This window comes from Notolepis coatsorum (genome assembly GCF_963971535.1).
Source record: "Notolepis coatsorum genome assembly, chromosome: 19".
Classification (NCBI taxonomy): Eukaryota; Metazoa; Chordata; class Actinopteri; order Aulopiformes; family Paralepididae; genus Notolepis; species Notolepis coatsorum.
The window spans coordinates 66,628,093-66,635,664 of record NC_140183.1 but is presented as its reverse complement, the minus strand read 5'-3'; positions in this window follow the sequence as shown (position 1 = coordinate 66,635,664).

Here is a 7,572-nt window from a genome sequence, read left to right as displayed (position 1 = left end):
GAGCGGACGCCGACGCACAGATTAAACGCACCGAGGCTCTGGAAACAGTAATGGAAGCCCACGAAAACAATTTCGCTCGCATCTACAATGAAGTAGAGGTTAACAACGTTAACCTAACTGCTGAGATGAAGGGAAACTACAAAGAAATCAACACGGAGCTCAGCGAAATAACGTTGGAGCTTAAGCGAATCAATGAAGAACAGAAAGCCAAAATATTCGAGATGGAATATCAAAAACGCAAGCTGAATATTCGTATAGTCGGATGTGGACAAGCTGGACGAGTCAGTGAGATGTGCAAACCCTGAAGAGTTTGCCACAGAATTACAGAAAATCTTGGGAACAGAGATCCTTCCTAAAATACCAGAGGTGGAACAGTGCTTCAGATTGGGGACCCGCTCCATTGGCAATAACGCTAAGCCCAGAGTGATATTGGTTATCCTGCGCCAAGTCAGAATAAAATAAATTATTATTCGTGAAACTCGCAGGATGAAAGGCAATCTGAAATACATGGATGTACCAATACACTGCTTTGAAGATTATTGTCGTGATGTAGTGGAACTGCGTGCCAAGTTCAAGACGGTGATGTCTCAACTATACCTGGAGAAATACAGACCCCTACTAATATACCCTGCAATACTTCGCATTGTCGATAAACATGGAGCAAGGATTCTCCTCAACTCGCCTGAAGATGCAGCCAAATACTTGTCTGCACAACACGCAGAATAGTGTATAAATGGCCTTTTAATCTCTGTTATGCAAGGTCACCATATAGTATAATCTTTAATGAACCGAGGATTTGGGACAGAGAGACCTACGTGCTCAGAGTTTTTGAATGCTTTCCCCGTCAGGTTTATATTATTGCGGAGATATTGGATTCAAGATTGGAACACTCCAGAACATACTGGAACATTCAAACAATGTAAAAATGACATATTGGAATAATCTAGAACATCTAAGCATTCTTTGATATATGGAACATTCTGGAATATCAGCAATACGTGGTCAGTCACTCTACCAGAAGCCCCTCGGGGGAATAATCAACAGCTATCTAGATGCAGAACCACAGAACCATCATAGCCGGCCGGCTGAAAGATCACTCTACACAACGATCATCGCCCACCCCGGTCAGGGGAAATGCTGCATATACGTATTTAAAAACTGTTTTTTATTAATGGGAAATAATTCCACTACTTCTCCAATTTATACTTTAGATGTTTAAGCATAGCAATGCTCTTTTAAGAATCTAAGTTAATGTTCTCTTCCTTTTACTTGTTTTTTTTTTCATCCGCTCTCTCTGATTTATTGAGGCTCTCTCTTCAGTTCAATACCTTCATATTATTCATGGGTTACTATAAATTACACAAGTTCATATAAAATGTAAGTGATTAGGGCATGACAATTGAAGCTTATTTTTGGTCTTTATTTTTAGTTTTATCTCATTTAAATTTTTATTTTTATTTTTTTTACGGGAAAGTGGCCAAGCCACAGTCGACATTCTACTTATGGTAGAATTTAGAGTGTTAGATCCTATGGTATACATAGGAATGTTAAGGATAATTGGATCATTCTGGGATATCCGGTGGTGCAAGGGAGGGAGTCATACGCAAAGGGTGTGTTCATGGAACACAATCCTGTACGACTCTCGGTGGGAGGGAAGGGTAGGGGATTTTTATTTGTATATATGTATGTTTTTAAGCTCGGCTCTCAACGGGACCTCACTAGTGGGATGTATATCTATTATTGCCTCGCACTCTAGAAGCATTACCAAAAATTACAATGCAACATGTATAGACTATGGCTAGTTTGAATATAATGATATGGAACACCGGGGGAATAAATAACCAACTCAAACGCAAAAGCGTGCTCACACTGATGAAAAAAGAACATGTGGACATTGCTCTGCTAAGCGAAACGCACATTCTAGGGAAAGACATAGATAAATTAGCGGACAACACATACCATAATATCAGTCACTCTTCTATTGGTACGAGAACTCGGGGTGTAGCCATAGTCGTTAAACGTAAGTTGAATATTGTACTAAAGGGAGTATGGTCTGATGTAGAAGGTCGGATAACTATAGCTAAGATTGAACATAAGAACAGGAAAATAGCGTTGATAGCGGTATACGCCCCAAATTTGTACGAAGAAGATTTCTTCACTACACTAACCAATGCAATGTTAGACATTCCCGATTACTCATTTATAATAGGAGCGGATTTTAATGCCATCTGGAACCCAAGGATGGACAAATCTTACCTCGCCTTTTCCAGCGAACAAAAGAATTCATCGAAGGCATTAAAGGATTGGTCGAAGATTACAGGTGTAAATGACTTATGGCGGTTACATAATCCCACGACCCGAAAGTACTCTTGTCGATCTGCGAGACATAATACACTATCCAGAATAGATTATGTCTTTGCATCACAGAGACTATTTGATAATTATGAAGTGGAAATGATACCCAACGCACTATCAGATCACTGTTATTTACTCCTTAAAGGTACATTTGGTATACTATCCTCCCGAGCCCCAAGATGGCGATTTAACTCGTTGCTGCTTAATAACAAGGAATTCATTACACAACTCAAAGAAGCTCTTATAGTATTCCAACGGGAGAATGCAAACTCGGTGCAAGACCCCAGAATAATATGGATGTCGGTAAAGGGAATGATCAAAGATTTCACGGATAGCTTTTCCTCCAAAATGCGCAAGAATCAATGCACAAAACTGGCTGAGCTGGAAACGCTTTACTCAACGTTATTTAATTCTCTAAAATACAACAACTCAACTCGACTAGAAAATCAAGTTAACGTACTAAAAATAGAGATCAATGCCATATACAGACAACAAACAGAAATACAAATACGCAGCACAAGACAACAGCAGTACTCCCATGGTTCCAAACCCAGCCACCTATTAGCCATGCGATTAAGAATTAATGCAACATTTGCAGATATAACTACCATTAGAGCACAACAAGTACTTGTAACAGATCCTGTAAAAATAAACGATACATTCAAAGTATTCTACTCCGACTTATATAAATCAGAAACGACCTTCGATCAAAACAAAATGGACACATTTCTTAATCAAATTATTCTCCCTAAACTTTCAGAGGATGACGCTAAACAGTTAGAAACACCGATCACACTAGAAGAACTCAAGAAGGCCATAACCGCAATGAAAAGTGGTAAGGCTCCTGGAAGAGACGGTTTCCCATCAGAAATGTACCTTTCTTGTTGGGACATAATTGGCCCCTTATTACTAAATATGATCTTATACTCAGTCAAGGAGGGGAACTTCCATAAGAATGACAATATTGCACTCATAACAGTCCTCCTTAAAAAAGACAAAGACCCCAACGAGTGCGGTAGTTATAGACCTTTAAGCCTCCTCGGAACAGATATCAAACTGTACTCTAAGGTATTAGCCATCAGATTACAAAAGCACATGACGTCTTTAGTTCACCCGGACCAAACTGGCTTCATAGGAGGCCGCCTGATCACTGAGAACATAAGACGAATACTGCACGTACTTGATGCCGACAAGGAGGACACCATACCTAAGGCGATGCTGTCCCTGGATGCTATGAAAGCCTTTGACAGGCTGGAATGGTCGTATCTATGGGCAGTGCTAGAAAGGATGGGCTTAGGAAAAGGATTCATCGATATGATTAAAGTATTATACAAAGACCCATCAGCCATGATTACAACAGGCACAATCATCTCCAAAATATTTCCGGTATCACGCTCTGCCAGACAGGGTTGTCCTCTTAGTCCCGGACTGTTCAATCTATCATTGGAGCCTTTAGCACAATATATAAGACAATCCCAATCCATAGAACCAATCGTAATCAAGGGCACACAACAAAAAATTAGTTTATATGCGGACGATGTAATATTGTTCATGCAAAACCCCAACACCACATTGCCTCATCTGCTCAAGTTGATTGAGGACTTTGGTGATTTATCGGGATTTAAGATAAATTGGCCGAAGTCGGCTTTCCTTCCACTTAACACCCCTGCAAAAAAAGATACAACCCTCCCAGGACAGATACCGATGGTAAAACATTTCAGATGCTTGGGAGTGGAAATATTCCCTACCATAAGACAAACGGTGAAGCACAACTACACAAAAATCCAAAACAAAATCAAAGACGACCTTGATAGATGGGCAAAACTTAAAAACACAGTACAAGCACGGATATCAATAGTTAAGATGGATGTACTACCTAAAATCAACTTCTTCAGTTCAATGCTACCGTTACCCCCTCCAGAGGGTTACTGGAAAAGATTACACTCCTCCACATACAAATTTATTTGGAATAACAAACCACCACGTATAAAAAGATCCACCGCACAGAGAAATAAAGCAGATGGTGGCATGGCATTTCCAGATTTTTTCCTATATTTTAAGGCGTACACATTAAGTCCATTGACAACATGGTTCGACTCCCAAGCATTAGCATCCTGGAGAAAAATAGAAGAAAACATAGTAGCCCCACATAGACTGAAGGACATAGCATACACTAAACTACCAATCAAGCACTGTGAACGAAAATTTGGCCCCATAATTACTCATGCGATCCGGATATGGCGTGAATCACAAAAAAAAAATCCTAACCCACAAAAATGGCACAATCATACTCCCTTATTCAATAACAATGCACTCTTAATTGGAAAACGACCTATAAGATTCCCTATATGGGAAGAGCAAGGCATACACTCATTAGGGGATGTTTTTAACAAACAGGGTTTTTGTAGTGATAAAGAAATACGCAAAAAATTTAATCTCACCAAGTCCACATGGCTTTTTCACAAACAGTTAGAGCTATGTTTGAAGTCTCACGGTGTTCCATTAGACAGACCAATTGAACACCACAGATACCACAAATTCTTCTACGCAAGAGAGACATCGAGAGGTTTTGTTTCAGAATTGTATCATCAATTACTAACGTCCTCGTATGAAACCCTCCAACTAGACTCTGTCTGGAGGAGGGATATACCAGACCTGGAAAATGACTTTGATTGGCAAGGAGCCTGGGCAAATGTCCGACTTACATCAAGGAACCCGGATCATCAACAAATCAATCTTAACTATATTCACCGGACATACTTGACTCCTATAAGACTGTGCCGAATGGGGCTTAAACAAGATTCCAAATGCACCCAATGTACAAATGGGGACGAAGGGACATTTATGCACATGTATTGGGACTGCTCACCAGTTAAGGCATTCTGGAAAGATGTGACCCAACAAATATCAAAACTCGTATCTTGGAATATACCTGTACACCCCTCGGTATTACTATTGAATGATGTTTTTGAGTTTGCAGTGAATCCTCAGCTAAAGAGATTGGTTTTATCGGGTATCACAGTAGCCAAAAAGCTGATCGCATCACGCTGGTTTCAACCGGAAAAAATTTGCCGTAAAGTTTGGTTTCTTACATATCTCGATGTAATTTACCATGAAATATCTACAGCAAGAATTCTGGGTCTCAATGAATCCAAAATGTCAATGTGGTTAGAAGTGGTGGAGAGAATAAAAGCTAGCTTATAATGGTAGTGTCTGGTTAGGTGCGAGGGATAGTGGAGGTACTTCTCAAGGTGGGGTCCGGGAGGGGGGGGTTCGAGCTGAGCATATGTGTGTAGGTTTTTTAGATAACAGGTATTAGGGGTATATCTTATATAAGACAACTAACTAAAATGTGATCTCAGTGGATGTGCCCTGACAATTAATGCTTGTATATCTTATCGTGTGTTGTCATGTTTGTTTATATGTTTGTTTAAAAAATAATAAAAAAATAAAATACAGCTCCTACAGGCTACCACTAACATGAGTTAGCCCTGTGTAGCGCTGTAATGTAGACTCTATAGCTCCTACAGGCTACCACTAACATGAGTTAGCCCTGTGTAGCGCTGTAATGTAGACTCTATAGCTCCTACAGGCTACCACTAACATGAGTTAGCCCTGTGTAGCGCTGTAATGTAGACTCTATAGCTCCTACAGGCTACCACTAACATGAGTTAGCCCTGTGTAGCGCTGTAATGTAGACTCTATAGCTCCTACAGGCTACCACTAACATGAGTTAGCCCTGTGTAGCGCTGTAATGTAGACTCTATAGCTCCTACAGGCTACCACTAACATGAGTTAGCCCTGTGTAGCGCTGTAATGTAGACTCTATAGCTCCTACAGGCTACCACTAACATGAGTTAGCCCTGTGTAGCGCTGTAATGTAGACTCTATAGCTCCTACAGGCTACCACTAACATGAGTTAGCCCTGTGTAGCGCTGTAATGTAGACTATATAGCTCCTACAGGCTACCACTAACATGAGTTAGCCCTGTGTAGCGCTGTAATGTAGACTATATAGCTCCTACAGGCTACCACTAACATGAGTTAGCCCTGTGTAGCGCTGTAATGTAGACTATATAGCTCCTACAGGCTACCACTAACATGAGTTAGCCCTGTGTAGCGCTGTAATGTAGACTATATAGCTCCTACAGGCTACCACTAACATGAGTTAGCCCTGTGTAGCGCTGTAATGTAGACTATATAGCTCCTACAGGCTACCACTAACAACATGAGTTAGCGCTGGCTAGCACCGTCATGTAGACTCTATAGCTCCTACAGGCTACCACTAACAACATGAGTTAGCGCTGGCTAGCACCGTCATGTAGACTCTATAGCTCCTACAGGCTACCACTAACAACATGAGTTAGCGCTGGCTAGCACCGTCATGTAGACTCTATAGCTCCTACAGGCTACCACTAACAACATGAGTTAGCCCTGGCTAGCACCGTCATGTAGACTCTATAGCTCCTACAGGCTACCACTAACAACATGAGTTAGCCCTGTGTAGCGCTGTAATGTAGACTATATAGCTCCTACAGGCTACCACTAACAACATGAGTTAGCCCTGGCTAGCACCGTCATGTAGACTCTATAGCTCCTACAGGCTACCACTAACAACATGAGTTAGCCCTGGCTCACCCTGCCCCACAGTCAGAGAGATACCCCCCCACCCTGCCCCCAGCCCCACAGCCTGAGATACCCCCCCCCTCCACCCTGCCCCCCAGCCCCACAGCCTGAGAGGTACCCCTCCAGCACCCACATTTACAATACAATACTTTTTTTATACTTTAGAATAAAATGCTCATTCGGATTTCGGGCTGAATACAGTACAAGGATTTTAATATCTTACACTTTGATGTAATGTATATTATTATGATGGTGTTTTGGGAATAAACAGTTGACAATGGATTTGAAGTGTTGGGTGTGTTATTTGGCGAATGGTGGATGCAGTGGCGTAACTTTGTTCCTAGCGGTGGAGGGGACATATTAGGGGGCGTGGTCAGTGACGTTGCAGGGGGGGGTGGGGGGGGGGGGGGTAGGGGGGCGTGCAATACGCATTTTCCCAGGCGGTGGCGCCTCTTGCAAGAGGTGGTCATCGTGGAGCCAGGGCTTGTCCAGCTGCACGTCCGCTAATTTAATATAATGATACTAGTGAAATTTTTTTAACTCTGTCAAAATAAACAAACTGCGTAGGCATAATAAACTGTAAGCGACATAT